Raw genomic sequence first — 17,305 nt, 5'->3', positions numbered from 1 at the left:
AGTGGCCTTTACAAATCATTCACAACTACTCTTTTCAGGATGAAACCAATTTTTGGGGATAAATCCACACGCGTCAAATGCGTAAAAGTGATAGAGAGACACCACTGACATTTCTTGGACAACCTCCTTTATTTTTCAGATGACTATATCCTAATACGCGCTCCAGTCTTCACCCAACAATGACAGCTGTTCATCTGATAGTAACTTCTTTCCAAGTTTTTCTCCCCTCCCACCCCGGGGCCCCAGTCTCTGTCTTGCTTTGTTGTTTTTAAAATATGCATGTCTCTCCGGAATGCCAGTCACGGGTCCAAACTTTGTGTGTCCCAACCTCCCACATGATGAAATGATCCTTTTTAAAGCGGGCTCAATATGTCTCAATCTGCACTCCTCTTCCCTCTGCAAAGCTTCTGAGTGCGGGACGCGGCCCAGAAATATATTAATTAAAGCGCGCGACCACGCGAGTGTTTTTTAGCGCTGAGGAGGAGGAGGCGACGCGTTGGATCAAGTCAAACTCTGTCAGCGACGGATGGATGAAGATTCACGGCAGGAAAAGAAAAAAAGTAAGGCTCTTTTTGACGCTCCCTCTCTCTCTCTCTCTCTCTCACTCTGTCTCTCCTTCTCCCATGTGTGTGTGTGTGTGTGTGTGTGTGTGTGTGTGTGTGTGTGTCTCTTTGTGTGTCTTTTGCACAGTGTTCTTGTGTGCTCCTCGGACTGAAACGGATAAAGCCAGGGGGAGTGAGAGAGAAAGAGAGGGAGAAGTGTAAGAGAAAAGGGGAGGAGGGATATATATACCTAAAAAGTGAAAGAGGATGGACGTGTGTCCGTGTGTGTGAGTGAGTGGGAGAGTGTGTGCGCGCTTGTCATCAACAATAAATTAATCAACACGTGGCATTAAACTCCAGAGAGTTCTCTCTCACTTGTTAGACCATATACGAAGAGTGCGTGGATCTAGGTGTTTACATGCGTGTGTGTGTGTTTGTGTGTTGGTGAAACATGTATAAATCCTGCGTGGAATAAACCACACTATACCTTCCAGGGAAAGAGAGAGACTCGGATGGTCGGGAAGGAAATGCTTGGTTTTAAAGGGGAAAGCGTGAATCGGATGTAACAGATTGTTTGCAGCTCCAGAGGAACTCCTAGTTTCTCCAGTCAAGTTTGGCAGGATGTGTGTGTGTGCGTGTGTGTATTTGTGTGTTTGTCAGCGTGCGAAGTGATGCCATGATAAAAGACAAAGCGACTTGATAATAATAACAAATGTCAGGGTGAATAATCATTAGCTGTTGATGAAAGTTGGGCGGAGGAGGAGGAGGGAGAAGCTGGAGCTGAAACCACTTAACCTGTTGCTTCTGGTCCAAACGCAGAACAGCAACCTCAGCACTAACATCCCATGAGCACTGCAGCGGTTCATCCCATAATAACAGTGCAAACAGCCACAGGGATGTCTGCACAAACAAATTGAATTTTCTCTTTTCTGATCACTGTGTTCATTTATTAAATTTAGTTACGTGTTTTTTAATAGACGTCCCAACAGTGTTGATTATGTCAACATATGGGAGGCCATGCAGTTAGGCCTGGGCTTACATACCTGATAACGCCTGGGCTTTTCAGCAATATTTACGGCTTCTCTTTCTAATACTCTCCAGATGGTGTGTGTGTGTGTGTGGGTGTGTGTATGTGTGTGTGTGTGTGTGTGTGTGTGTGTGTGTGTGTGTGTGTGTGTGTGTGTGTGTGTGTGTGTGTGCGTGTGTGTGTCACCACAGTCAGCGAGCTCCTCAATTTTTACTCAGCAGCGTTTTGTTGCAATTACATCAAATGCTGAGGCAGAATTTATTGGTGACCCATTTTCTCTGCATTATATGCAAAGAAAAAAGGAAAACATACCCAAAAAAAAGTTCCGGCCACTCCACTTTATTTGCATGTTCAGTTTTCTTCTTTTTTTTTTAACCACTCTGAAATTTACTTTTGAGAGAGAGATAAATAAGAAACAACTTCAAATTCTCATCAAAAGTATAGAGCTCAAATAGTGCCCACTTCACGGTTTGATGGATTAATAGACAAAACACACAGGCCGCATTCATGCCTGACCAATCTTTGTTGTAGCTGGGCTGTGCAGGGTTTTTTTTCAGCCAGTCACTCAGGCAGAATAATGCTTGTAAAGATATAATCCACTGAGCCTATAACCTCTGTAGTCCTCAGCTATATTATCCACTGACAATACATTGGTAAGCTTTACAACAGGTATCCAGCCTCGCCACTAAAACACATGCAAGAGTGCCATTTGCTAATAAACTGGTCAATAGACTAATGCAGTTATATTACTAGAGTCCATGGGTTCAGTAGTCCATAGTAGTCCATGGGTTCAGTATATTTATATATAAAAATAAAAAACTATCCTGGGTGCATTTTTGCAGTAAAACGATTCTATGAACATGACAAAGCAAATCATGAATAGTATTTGAATATTCTCTATCTATCTATCTATCTATCTATCTATCTATCTATCTATCTATCTATCTATCTATCTATCTATCTATCTATCTATTGTTTCTGTGTGTTTAGCTGCTGCACTTTACTGTAGGTGTACTATGATTTACTGGAACGATGCATTGAAGGGTATTTTTCATCTGTGCCACTGAGAACTGAGCTCCTGACAGTGGTAAGGTTTCCCATTGACTCCCTTTAGTCTCTCCATGCTTGGTTCTCTCTCCCTCTCTCTCTCTCCCTCTCTCTCTCACCTCAGAGGACATGCGGCATGTTGATAAATACGTGTCTCTTTTTTCCATCTTACTCAGCACCATCCATCAAATTTGTATGCCCATGTTACACTGCTGTGCGTAAAGGAAGGGAAGGAGGGAGGAGATGGAGGTATAGTCGTGCAGAAACACAACTCCAAATCACCAACAAGGAACAAGGGATGTGTTTCTTTCTTTCTTCCTCTTAGATAAAGACTTGATCACTCGCTCTTGCGTTCTGTTAACGTGCTGAATGGTCTTAAATCGCGCTACGCCATGTTTCTTGTTTGAAGATGTAGAAGTGGCCCTTCCCTGCGCTCTGTGGGTTAATAACCCCTTTACGCACCATAACCACTCTGTTCTTGGATCGTGGTCATGCTGTTGGATAGATGCGTTCCTCTGGCTCGACCAGGGCTTGGACCACTCTACAGAAAGACCAGTCGCCCCCTGGTTGCAAACTCTTTGTGGCCCCACATACCGCCGCTGTGATTATAGAAGTGCCTCCTCTCCCTTGTTAAAGGAGCAAAGCTCTAATCTAGCCTCTGTGTCGCCCCCAAAGCCTGCGTGCTATATGTGCGTGTGCGTGCGTGCGTGCGCAAGAAGTGCAGTGGGGGTCGGTCGGCGCGGGAGAGGAGAAGAGGGGAAGGGTGGGAGAGAGGGAGAGAGGGAGAGAGGGAGAGCAAATAGGAGGGGGGTTAGAGCGGAGTGGCCCTCTCCTTCGTTTGAGTGACACGACCCCTCTCCTCTCTTCAAAGGCCATGCAGAAATAAACGCATCTCATTTGAATGGCGATTCTTTTTTTTCCTTGGTGGTATTTCACAGCCAAGATTTCTGGAATAGGAATGTGTATTTCTTTCTTTTTTTCTGCAATATTGAATTCAGGGATGGTTCTGGTGGCGGGGTCTTCAATATTCCCATCTCTCCACATGCAGCATTCTGCAGCCAGTGTGGTATTTTGTCCATGACTACACCACCACCACCCATACCACCCCCTCATCCCCTGCAGCCCCCCCCCCCCCCCCCCCCCCCCCCCCCCCCCCCCCCCCCACCCCCCGTCCAAATTCATTTGCATCCACTGATGATATCAGTGAAGAATCGCTGGCACCATATGAGGCAGGGTGGGGGGGAGAAGGCTTATTTGGATAAAAACTGGACCGCAGAGTGGACACGGCCCTAAAGGTCAGTCGTCCATTCATGTCAAGGTGGCAGGGGGTGTGTGTGTGTGTGTTGGGGAGGGGGGTCGGCATGGGATTGCCAAAGAGGCTTATTTGAAAGCGGGTGTATATTTGAGGCGAGGGGGGGGGGGGGGGGGGGGGGGGGGGGGGGGGTGAAAAAACCACAAAGCTCGTCATACTTCAAATAATGTGCCCCGTCACATCTTCACTTTCCTTTCCACGGGTGTCTGAGGAGGAAAGGTGGGTTCTCAGTGTAACGCATGGCCTGCAGAACATGCTGCACAAAAAAAATAAGACGTGCGTGGGGCCCAGAGTGTGGATCACAGAGGTTTAGGTGCACAAAAGAATCGGGCTTTGCAAAGTTCTCCCTTTCCTCTGGTTTGTGCAAATTCAATGGTGGATGGATTCAACTGAGGAGGCCAGTGCAGTGGTCAGAGAGTTCCTCTAGCGCCACTGATGTGCAGCATGTTCACGTCGTCTCGCGGTGAGGTTTACAGCAGCGCAGCGGCGGGGACACACAGAGAACCGTTCTAAAAAGGTTGCCTCTTAGAACCAGAGGTTTGCCATGGGAGCAGCAAAGCTATAATTTTCAAGGTTATGAGCTGCAATTTTTGTAAATAGTGCAGAATGTCAGGGATTTACTTCTACTGGACCAAAAAAAGAAAGAGGAGAAATTAGGAAGAGTATAAACGAAATGTATGTGTGCTCCAAATTGTGAGCCAGTGTGTTCAGACTAATAATGGAAACGTTTGCTCTATATGTTATGTTGAGATTGTGTCATTCTATATACAGTTTTTTATGAAAGGAAATCACCATCTGCCACATTGTGTCAAATTGAAGATTATGTTACATGTGGTAAATATAAATATTTTACAAATATTTCCCCCCCCCATTAATTAATAAATCCATCAATTTATTATCCAACACACACACACACACACACACAGATGTCATCATAAAATTAGGGTGGAAGGAGTCACAATTCCATTCTAATTATTTCTATAAAACTGCATTAGTGGTCCAGTTATGCGTTTGCCCGTCCAGGATAAACTTTATTCTCACAGGAGCAGTGTGTGTGTGTGTGTGTGTGTGTGTGTGTGTGTGCGTGTGTGTGCGCGCGTGTGTGTGTGTAAGAGTTGGGGGGGGGCGGTTATTGAAAGCCTCGAGCTGAACCAAAAATTGTCACAAATTGCTGGTTGTCGAGCAGCAAGTGACAAGATAACGAATATGAGAATTTTTGCCCCTGACACCTCGGTTCATATATCACCGCAGAAACCGACTAATCACTCACACGCTGCCTTTAGTATTATTACACTTCAATGTCATGTTTAAGTGACGTGTCCGAATTGGAAATTTAGATTTATTTTCACTTCATAGAAAAAAACAAAACAACAAAGGATTTTCTTTATTTGATAATTTGACCTGGGCGGAGAGACACTAATTTAATAATAAAAAAGTTAGCCCTTATTCGTGTATGAGATAAATACATGATAATAAGTTCAGTTATAATGTGCACTACATAATTTATAAGTCGAATTAAATGAAACACACGGCAGCTTGGACGTTTCACATGGAGCATTGATTGCTGCAGTAATGGTGTTTGTGCCAGCAGGCTCTTATACCTCTCTTATCATTATTATTACTGCTGATATTGTATGTGGCCATGTAACGACTCTTGCTGTTATTGCACTGGCATCACCAGTAATGATGTTCAAGGGAGGACAACTTACTTGTGTCTGTGTGAGACAGTGGTCTGCGGTGTGAGGATGAGGGGGGGGGGGGGGGGGGGGGGGATCACAGCGAGTGGAAACATGTTACTGACCATTTCACACACACACACACACCATCCCTGCACTTTTCCCCCCATCCTGTGTTTTTTTTTATTCTATCTGGTCAAACCACTCCTCTTAACACCTCTCAGCAGACATACTGTATAATACTATAAAATTGATTTGCAACTATGTACTCGACAGAAGATGTATTGTTTGCTTTTGCCACACACACACACACGCACGCACGCACGCACACGCATCCCCAGTAAAACGCTGTGATGGAGCTCGAGAGCGATAGTATCGATTGATTTTTGTCAAGTGGGGGGAGTCACAAGCCGCCCTCACCCTCCCTCACCCACTGTGACATTAAAACTTCTCCCAATTTTCAGCAGGGCGACTGATCCGCTGGCCTGACCCCTCAGATGCTCATTAAAATATGAACCTGGTGGGAAATAATACAATCATTTCTTTTTTTTTTTTAAAGGCAGCAGAGTTTACATTGTAACGCAAATGTATCAAGTGGAGCTGGATCGTGTGTTAGTCTAGTGCAAATGGCACGCTTGCGTAGCACGGCACGGCACGGCACGGCAGGGCTGGGATCAGGCTATATGTCGTGCATGATACACAAAGTTTTTAGTGTTCGAGAGGCGCTAAACCGCTGCGCTTTGTTGTGGCGTCCCTCTGCGCCCCTGTGCGCGCCGTGTGCGTAAAGACAGTCTCTCTCTCTCTCTCTCTCTCTCTCTCTCTCTCTCTCTCTCTCTCTCTCTCCCTCTCTCTCTCTCTCCCTCTCCCTCTCTCTCCCTCTCTCTCTGTCCCTCTCTCTCCCTCAGACCCTCTGTGCTGTTATTGTTTCTACCTTTGTTTGCTAGATGGCGCTCTGCGTTGTGGGACCCTCTGACACAAGCACCGCCTCACACCCTCTCCCTCTGCTCGCTCTCTCCTCTCAGTGCTCTCCGCTCACCGCACCGAGCTGCGTTTCCATGAGCCAGTTTTCCTCAAAACCAGGACATTTCCAGCCGCCGCAAACGACTGTAATGAATATAACGTATAAATCCCTGCACCGCTGTGAATAGTGGAGGAAGTTTTTATAATTGCCCCATCCTCTATATGTCGACTGTGATTTTTTTGTGTTGGTTTTGCTAAGCTGCGCCGATTAAAACCACGCGAGCAGTAATGCATTTAATTTTAATGCAAACCCATAATAACGCAGACTATCGCGCACTATTTGAGCTTCGGATAATTAATTGTTTGTTTTAGCAATGTAACGCTGCAGAACATGTGCAGTGAATCACATTTAAACGTTGAAAGGGAGGACTTGAATGATCCATTTCCAAATAACCGTCTCAGTAATTAAAACACACATGCACACACTTAATCTGATGCAACAAAGACGACATAATATCGATTATCCAACATCCACACAGCAGAAATATTTGGCAAATAAAAATCTTTATTATGAGCTGTTAACTATCGTGACACGTGATTGTGTGTGTTCTGCTGTAATAAAGCGAAACAGAGGCTACAACTTGCATTAAAAAAAATAATACAATTAACGGCAATTAATCTGCCTATATACTATTATTGCAGCAATGTGTGCGTGTCCTGGTGTGTGACTTTATAATCTGTTCTAGATGAGGGTACGAGCTAAAAGCGTTGTATTGTTTGCTGAGTGGTCCACTCTGCTCCAAAATATACTGCTGCAGTTACACTTTCACTAAATAGCAGCTTGTCGGTGGTTGACGTTGATGAATGTGCTGGAGACTTGGAGAGGCTTTTACAGCTGTCTTAAAAAGCGCCGTGGCCCCAGACCAGCCGCAAACACATCAGGTGCAGGCAGGGGCCTTAACACACGCACGCACACACGCGCGCACACACACACACACACACACACACACACACACACACACACACACACACACACACACACACACACACACACATGTTATTATTCCAAAACCGAGTTGTTAACTTGAGCCATAATCATGTAAAATGCATTTTTAATCTGAGGTGATTTATTTAAAGACGTGTGTGTGTGTGTGTGTGTGTGTGTGTGTGTGTGTGTGTGTGTGTGTGTGTGTGTGTGTGTGTGTGTGTGTGTGTGTGTGTGTGTGTGTAAAGTAAATTAACGTCTTAATGAGGATTCAGTTATTTTATGGTTTTTTGTCGATAGCTGGGTTGATTTATGATGATGATGATGATATTTGAAGCGTCTTTATTTTGCCACACACATCACAGCTCGGATCCAGGTGACACATTTTCACTCACGTGGTTTAAGATGAGCACAGTGCGTGTGCAAGTTTGTGGATTTAGAATTTTTCTCATCAATTCTTTTATTCCTCAAACGAAGACATTTACAACACAAATAAAACTCGAGCAGGTTGCTGTGTGCAGAGTGGATCGATTATCAGTGAAATATTTTTAAAGGGAGTAAAACTTGTTTAAACAGTGTATTTATAGTAGACCTGAGTAAATGATACACCTCACACTTCATAGGGTCACTTCAAGTTCACAGGACAATCTTACAACAGACAATGGTTCATTGTTGATTGAGCTGTATTACGCGCACGCACGCACACACGCACGCACGCACTTCCTCCCCCGTCGGGCCCTGGGTGGTGTGGCACAGCAGGTTTGCTTGTACTGTATACGGGGTCTCTCCTCTCCACCTGCAGCCCCCCCAGAAGAAGAAGAAAAAGAAACCCAGTCAGGTTTTTTACCTCAAAGCCCACGTCTCCTCTTCTCCTCTGCTATTTACAGGAGTTTGGTCCAGCACGTTATTAGGGAAGCAGCATTTCAATTATTTTCTTGTGGGCCCATCATACATTTTTGAGTGCTTGAGTAAGACTCTCTTGGTATTTGTTTTTCCTCGACTTTAACAAGCCATCATCTCACGCATGCATATAGAGCTCAGAGATCCCGCTGGCAAAGGGCGGGTTGCGGGTTCAATTAAGGTGGAATAATGCATGGGGACAAAGCGTAAGATGACCTCGATTGAAAATGATCAGAAAACGCATTCACCAAAAAACACACACACACGCACACACAAACACACACACACACACACACACACGCACACGCTGCAGCCTCTTTGTTTTTGACTTAATGCCGCTGCCTCTTTGTATCTGCACTGAGGCATATCTGCCTCCCTGAAATCGCAAGCTACTTTGATTCTGGATATAATTCCAACGCCTGAATATAAAGCTAAGAATTTAATACCACCCAACCTATGTCGAGACTAATTCACTCTTTTTTTTTCGACACTCCTTTCTTTCCCTCCTTAATCGAATTTGCCACATTTAAGCTGGCGTGTGGATTTTGAGGCGTAAGCAGCCATTTGGGCTCTATCCATGGAATGACAGAGAATACGGAGGTTTGTCATAGTTCCCTTAAGTAGAAAACAAGATATTTCAGCGGCACAGTGGGATTTTAACGAATTAAAATATCTCACTGCTTGCTCGTGATAAAAAAAGGTATATGGGATTGAGGCGCTCGCTTGTTAAGTAACTTGCTGTCAGTATAGTTAGCAGTGCTGTGATATGGACGGTGGCTGCAGAGCCTCATCTCTCGGGGTTTTAATTAACAAGCTGTCTCAAAGCTGTAGAGCTCCATCAAACAGACTCTCTCTCTCTCTCTCTCTCTCTCTCTCTCTCTCTCTCTCTCTCTCTCTCTCTCTCTCTCTCTCTCTCTCTCCCCATCTCTCTTTCTCCACCACTAAATCCTCCTCCCGTCACTGCCTCGGGCTCTCTCTCAAACTTTAGACATGCTGGTCCTCAAATCAACTTGTTACCACAGTATGCGCACCAGCTGATAGGGTGTAACTATTCTGAGGAGATTTGCAACAAACAAAAAAAGAAAAAAACGAAATAAATTGCTTGTTTGCTACCCAACTATTTGCATGCACGTGTATTCCACCGGACGTGCCCATAGCGTGTTCTGCTGGGTCTCTGACTGGTGTGTGATGGAGCGATGACCTGTCTGCTCTGTGAAAGTGGATGGAATCTTTCAGTCTGCTTCGCAAATGGGACGATGGGAAAACATGCTCTGAGGGATGTTTTACACACTTTTACAAACTCTACTTTTGAATTTGTCCATTAGAAAAAGACGTTACTGGAGTGCAACTCGGCCAACTGTACGTTTTACTCAGTTAACATGTTAATATTTCACATACAAATGAGTAAGTGAAATATGATGCAATGCTACACAGAGCCACGAGCCTATTGCATGGAAGGCTTCATAGCTGCAGCAGTGAAATGCTACTTAAACCTTAATGCATCAGTAATAGTGATGCAGTGATATTTATATATAATAGCAACACTCGCAGAATCATTAGTTTTACTCTGAGGACATTTTCAAACGGTACTCATCTGCTTTAAATGACATTTTCAGAGCAGGACTTTATTAATAGAGGGGTTTTTTTTATGCAGTGAACTGCAGCTACTCCTCAGTGAAAGGATTTGAACACTTCCTCTACAACTGGTGAATATTGTTGTAAGAGTATATGTGATCCTCAACTTTTATATCACTGGATCAAATGTGGTCAGTTGGAAAACCAGTGAACAGAGCGGAGTTTAAGTTGAGTACTAGACTGTGGGAAGTCGTGCAGGGTGCGGACAAGCTCTTAAACGATAAAACTAATAATAAGACATAAAATAATGAATTCTTTGTGTGAGTGTTGTTTACATAGACGGTCAGCGCAGCGGCCAATGTAAACCGTGCAGCCGCTTGCTGATTTACCACAGTTTCACAGAGAGGAAGGGAGAAGGGAGTGCTGGCTTCACAGGAGATTTGTCTTTTGGTGGAAGAAGCGAATCTCTCTCTCTCTCTCTCTCTCTCTCTCTCTCTCTCTCTCTCTCTCTCTCTCTCTCTCTCTCTCTCCCTCCCTCCATCTCTCTCTCTCTCTATATACTATATAGATAGTAACTTGGTGCCGGGCTCTCCCACCACCGTGGCCCAGACGAGGGGGGTAATTTGATAGCGAGGCAAGGTCAAGACAGTGCGCTGTCCATGGTGCTGCGGCGGGGGCGAGGCTGGATGTTATCATCAAATTAGACAGGACAAGTTTCAAATCGATGCCACCCCCGGACGTCTGGAGACCGCCAGCAGTCGGAGTTAAAGTCCTAACAAGTCCCCCCTGACAGGTTAACACCTTAACACAAACACACACCTCTGATGCTGCAGCCTACAGGTCAGCGGCGCTGTGTTGGCGAGATAAGCACCGATCCCACTGAAGGCTCTGAGTGAAATACAGCCCTGAGTCCACTGTTATTTCGGGGGAGCTGTATATATGAGACCCGGTCAGTTCTGGTTGGATTTCCTGTTGAATTTTTTTTTTTCCCCGAGAGATTTTTTCCACACACTTGAAGTCCTTGGGCTCGCTGATTTATTTGACAGCCTCCATTTATCTGTGTGTGAGTGAAAATATCAAAGCCCTCCACCCAAACAGACACAGCTCGCACGTCTTCGTTTATTTAAAAAAATCCACGGACATATGGAGGGTCGAAAGTTTAGGGGCTAAAGCATGACTTTGATAATTCATTGGAGCGTTATAATAAACCTATAAATATTAATATTTGAATATATAGCTGTGGATGTAAATGGTGCTGTACGTAAATTGTGTGCTTTTGATCTCACCAAGATCAAAGGAAACAGTGTTTAATGTATTTTTTCCATCCATTAAAAATATGTTTAGTTTGTAATTTCAGATACAATAAAATGGCACAATATTATGGAATGGAATTATCTTTTTTTATGCACTCCAGTGTCCGGAAATGCATTTAGATTTTACAGACTGTCGAATATAGAAAGTATTTTACTTTTAATTTGATGTTTTTTGTAATAGACCTGAAAAAGCTCTTGAAGAAAATAAAGAATTCTCAGTTTGAGTTGCATTTTATACATTTTGCTGTAAAGTTCACTCCATTAGAAATGATTTTGTCAATTTTGTCGATATAATACAACTCTGTTTTTTGTATTTATTCCCATTTATGTCTAAACGTCGAAATGAGTCATTGCAACATTCAATATTAATAATTAAATAATGTGAACAACCTGTGAAATTTAACATTTCGAGATGCAGTCTGAATATTATAAGTGAAAAGTTTTGGTTGATCTATATGTATGTGTATTATCCAAAGAATAAATGCCATTAGTAACAGTCCATTTGTGGGAGATCAGGAGTGAGTGAGTGGAGAGGGGGATCTCAGAGAGGAGCGAGGAGGGCACTCATTAGAGATGCTGCCAATCTGTCACCACCTGACAGCTTTTGCTGCGGGGATAAACAGCAATAAAGTAGAGTTGGCCGCTGTGTTGTTAACTTCACACACACTCACACACACACACACACACGCCACCGGAGGAGCAGGTAAATTCACTCAACTCCTCACAGCTCCCCCCTCGCCTATCATCGCCCCTGTCTCCCTGCCTGCATGTCAAACTACCCCTTCCTCCCTCCCTCTCTCTCTCTCCCCCTCATTTCATCCTCCCTGCTGACTCAGGTAGCCAAACACAATGAGGAGGACCTCGGCGACAAGAAAGAAAAGCCATTCAACCGGATGGAGAGATTGTGGCGTGGCTGCGCAGAGAAACGTTATATTTGAATGGTTGATAAAGAAACGTAACGGATGGGGAACAAAGTCCTTAAAGCCGTCGGGGTGGGGGGTGGGGGGGGGGGGTGGGGGGGTGGGGGGGGGGGGGAGTAGCGTGCATCACAGGAGCGAGGCTGCAAGGTGACTGCAGGCCCCCTCTAATAACACTATATTAACTCGCTTAACCACGGAGATTCAAAATGAGCCCGGGTTCACTTGAGGGGCCCTGCAAACCATGAAATGCACATCAAAACATACACCTGCCAATCCCACCACCTATATCCCTCCAAGCCCCCCCCCCCCTCTCTTTCTCTCTCTTTCTCTCCCACTATCTCCCCTCTCTCTCCACGCGAGCTGTCTGTCATGGTGTGGCCCAGCTAATTTGAGTTCATTGGATGGCAATAACTTCATTTAGACCTTCATCTTCTTTTTGGGCTGGATGTAATGAGGATGGAGGCCGGGGTGCTGCCAGTTAAAGGCCGCTCCCTCAGTAATAATAACTTGGATCTTATTCTCACCCCACGCACCGCCGTGTTTATCCTCGGAGGGCTGCGTCCACATGATGAAACTCATCTATAATGTGTGATTTAATATCGCATTGCACTCTGTGGTTTCTCTTTTTTCTCCCTCAGACCTTTTAAACCCAAAAGAGAAGTGTGTGGTGCAGGAGATACAGGAATAACACGATCACTGTTGAACTTTATTTTGACGTGTTTTTATTTCTGTGAGTGTAAAAAAGATCAAACTGAAATTTGGGGCTACTTTTAAAAGATACTGTGTGTCAACAACATGTCCCTGCTATCACTGAAGTTATCGATTATTATTATTTTACTATAAGTATTTAAATTAATACAATCGATTAAAGAGTTAAAAAATAAAAAAAACGGGAAATATTGAATCATTTGAGACTGTCGGATTTAATAACTTATTGTGTTTTTAAGAAAAATATTTTAAAAAGGGGATATCTCTGTGGCTGAGGATTCGCTGAAAGACCTTTTTTTCAGTGGAAGTCAAGGCCTCGTCTCTCAACGCCAACTAATCGATATGTCTCCAGCTCCAGTGCGATATTGATTTCTGGAGGATTGTACTATAAGGATTTGTGGAAATACCTAATTATTTCGTCACTTAAAGTGAAAACAAAAATATTGTTTCGTACACAGACGCTCTCATTCGATTTATAATGTTCGCCTGGAATAAGAAAGTGCACTTGATTTCTGCTCCTCGACGACAATTCACTTGTGCAGCTGTTGTTAGGACGAGTACAAAGGTTTATATGAGCCTCATCACAGTAGAAATATCACTTCTTTTATCAGATTAACTTTCCATTAACTTTTAGAAGACTATAATAAGCTATAAGACAACACTGAAATAACATACAGCTGCATATAAATATTTATTTATCTATTTATCTAGCTATATATTATTTTCGTTTAATTAATAATTATTTCATGCGTACTACAATATCTCCCTTTTTCGATTTATATTTTTATTTTAATATTGCAGATGTTGTTTTTAATTATATCGAAATATATTAAATAGTTCTCAGAGTCCTCAATATATCTTAAAATAAAAGTTATCCAATGTAGGTTTCAATCCTGTGTTATTTATTTGACGTTATTTATATTATTAGAAGTGTTGGATATTATTTCGGTATTATTAAAAAAATATCAGTTATATACCAATAATTAATATAGCAGAAAAACAACAACAATGAGGTCTTTATGAATTTTATTATTAAATAAAATATTGGTCCTGTGTTAGACCTTTAACAATATGATTTGCATTTAAATCCATTGGATCAAAACGTGCATCCAAGTGGTTATAAAATGAAAAATAACCCGTAAATAACAACATAAAATAAACAATAGTAAATTAAGTTTAAAGCAGAAAAGATGAGTGAGAACTGTGCAGCCAATTTACTCTCATCCTCAACTTTTCCTGTGTATATTGTTAACACACATACACACAGACACACACACACACACATACACAGACGTATAATTAAAATTGGCATTTGTCAAAAAGATATTTGAAATTGTACAAATTACAAAGTGCTGAATAACACACATTAAGGCCCCGATCACAGGCCTGTGGCCGTAGATCCCCTTCATCTCCTCCGTCATTCATCAAGACTAAATGACCAATTTTCTCCACTGAGTCGTCGGCGGCCTGTTAAACTACAGACCAATGATCTGTGTTACACTTTCTTTCCTCCCTCCTTCATCACTTGTTTGCTCCCCCCCCCCCCCCCCCTTTGAAAAATCTTAAAATGCAGAGCCCGTTCTTTAAGTGTGGTGTTGCATTTCAGAGGGTGTTCTTTTACTGCAGGAGTCTTCAGGCCAGCGCAGTATCAGAGGAGGTGTAATTGAGGGGGCGGTGAGGGGATAGAGTAGCGGTCCGCCTGAGAGCTGCTATTAAAGCCAAATGGACTGAACACCGTAAAACGGCTCTGCCAACAGCTGTCCCACCATCCGAGAATTACATGCCAGGATCCCCCGAGCACGCACCGCACACGCATTGGGCCACGGTGCCGGTGTGGTGGCTCCTCGCGAGTGTTGGACGGCAAAGTCGAGGGAAGAAAACAGCAAACGAATATTCCGGCCATATTTTTTGTATTATGTTCAACTTCAGCCTACTTCTGTGTCCCGGTGACTGTGGTCTCTGGAGGCATCTTCTGATAATAACCCAGGGAGCAGCAACTGTGGCTTGTGGTACACTGGGGTGGTCGGTTTCCTGTACATATATCCGCTTCATGGTTGTAATAGTAGTTCTTTGACATATTAGCCCTATAGGGCAGGTGGGAGTAAAGGAAGAGGAATAGTGGATCATCCTGTTTCTGCGTGTGCATGCAAGTTTTGCACGTGAAGTGCATTTTCTCTGTAGATTGTTTGCGTAAAAAAAAACTTTTGATGACAAGGTGTTTTCTGCACTGCTGCATAATAGAAAATGATATGTGTGATATTTCTGTTGATTCAGAGCCTTATAACGAGATTAAAGCAGCCTGTGTGGTGCATTTTCAATTTCACGTGTTTATGGCATCAAATTACAATGCAAATTATCTCAAGGCACTTTTAAGGTCGAGACTTTACTATTATATTATAGAGAACCCAACAGTCTCCACCTTTTAACGGGGGAGGAACTCGGTGCGGGCGACCATCTGCCTCGACCGGTTGGATGGAGTGGAGAACATGTCCGTGTTGCTATGGGGAGAAGTGCAACACCTGTGCCCGTTCATGCAGATCCGCATCTCCGCGTCCTCGCTCTGCACAATAAAGCCCACACAGTCACACTCTCTCCCCTAAATGTGACGTGTGAGGCCCCCGAAGTGTTGTCTGGGTCCTCATTAGAATAGAGAAAAGAGGGAGAGGAGTTGTTTCCACTGGATTAAATGGTTTCTCGGCAAGTCAATGAATATGTAATGATGTCTAACGAAACCAGTCGAGTTGTGTGCTCTGTGGTGCACATGCAGGCCTTATATTAAAGGGCTCTTCTGCCGAGGAGAGAAAACACAGTAGCCCATATAGAGAGAGAGGGGGAAAGAGAGGGGCAGAATAGGGGGAAAGGAACGGGAGAAGAAGGGATACAATCTTGAATGCACCTCCAGAGCTTAAGCCAGATACTCTCTCTCTCTCTCTCTTTCTCTCTTTCTCAGTCAATAGATGAAAAAGTATTTGCTCACGCAGAAAGAGACAGAGAGAGAGAGAGAGAGAGAGAGAGAGAGAGAGAGAGGGAGGGAGGTTGGTTAGGTCTTTTTGGAGACAAGGGTGAATTTACATTTTTTTAAACTGCTTTTGAAATATTGTTTCTGATAAGCAGTCATGCCAATAAAGTAATTGAATTGAATTGATGAGGGAGGGAGAGAGAGAGAGAGAGAGAGAGAGAAAGAAACAGAGAGAGTTCCTCCACCATGATTGTTGAAGATATTTTTCCTCTCTCTCCCTTTGGTATACCCGATAAAACATTGATTGTTGCAGCCAGCTGACCCGTAAAATTTGGGGGTTAGTTTTCTCTTCTGAGCTGAGCATATAATTATGCAAATAGTGATCTGACAGTGATCCGCCAGAGGAGTGCTGAAGGAGTGTGTGTGTGTGTGTGTGTGTGTGTGTGTGCATTGAGGGGTGGAGTGGGGGGTGACATTCCAACTTTGCCTGGTTCCTTTTTGCAGAGAGTTCATCTTCTGCACGCATGGCCTCCATATCAGAGAGGGGCAAGCAGGCGTGACAACAACTCTCTTTAAGTTAAATAAAAAATTGAAATATCAGGCTGTGGTGGCAGCTTATGGGGAGGGAGGGAGGGAGGGAGGGGGGGGTCCCCAACTTTTTTTTCCTTCTTCATGTCAAGGACCCCACCCCATCCCACCCACATCCAAAAAACCCCCCCTGAAATTACCGCACATGCCCCCTCCTTCCATTTCCATTTGGCAGGATATCATCCTATAAGGCTTTACAGTTTTTTTTTTTCCTCCTCTATGATCCTACGAGGATTTGTCTGTAACTGTCTGTACACTGAGAGTTGACGACAATAGCTGGGAGAGAGAAACCTATAATCAAATCAGTCATACCTATTATACATTCACACGCTGCAGGAGCTAACTTCCAGAGAGCTGAAGAGACAAGACTAATCAGACAGGTTCTGCTTTTTTTTGGGTGGGGGGGGGGGGGGGGGAGGAGAGGGAGAAGTTTTTGGGAAACACAGACAGAGCTTTAAAGCACCCGAGGAGACAGCATGAGTGATCAGTCTGAATGGTAATCACTTAAAGATGAATGGGATAAATGATGAGAAAGAGGAGCGTGATGTCCAAATTCTGCTGAAACACGTGGGGTTTTTTTTTTCTTCTGCAAACTGAGGCACATATTCTACCCCAGCATACTTTACACAACTTTGAAACTTCCCATACAATCTGTAAAATAACCTAACGATACAGTGAACGAGTCTCAAGGCATACAAAATAATGATTCGTGGCTCGAAATATTATTTATTGCCTGCAAGTGATGCCAAGTGACTCGAGGTCATAATTTAAGGCAGGTTATTGAATTAAACTC

General features: G+C 43.6%; 1 long non-coding RNA gene across 1 annotated transcript in view; it reads left to right on the top strand.

Annotated features, from left to right (window-relative positions):
* The window catches only part of LOC117767559, a 23,535-nt gene continuing 6,230 nt past the window's right edge, over positions 1 to 17,305 (top strand). The window contains exon 1 of the long non-coding RNA XR_004614902.1: positions 1 to 560. This is a non-coding gene — a long non-coding RNA (uncharacterized LOC117767559). The remainder of the gene's footprint in view (positions 561 to 17,305) is intronic.

This window comes from Hippoglossus hippoglossus, chromosome 9, assembly GCF_009819705.1.
Source record: "Hippoglossus hippoglossus isolate fHipHip1 chromosome 9, fHipHip1.pri, whole genome shotgun sequence".
Classification (NCBI taxonomy): Eukaryota; Metazoa; Chordata; class Actinopteri; order Pleuronectiformes; family Pleuronectidae; genus Hippoglossus; species Hippoglossus hippoglossus.
This window is presented reverse-complemented; position numbering and strand designations above follow the sequence as displayed.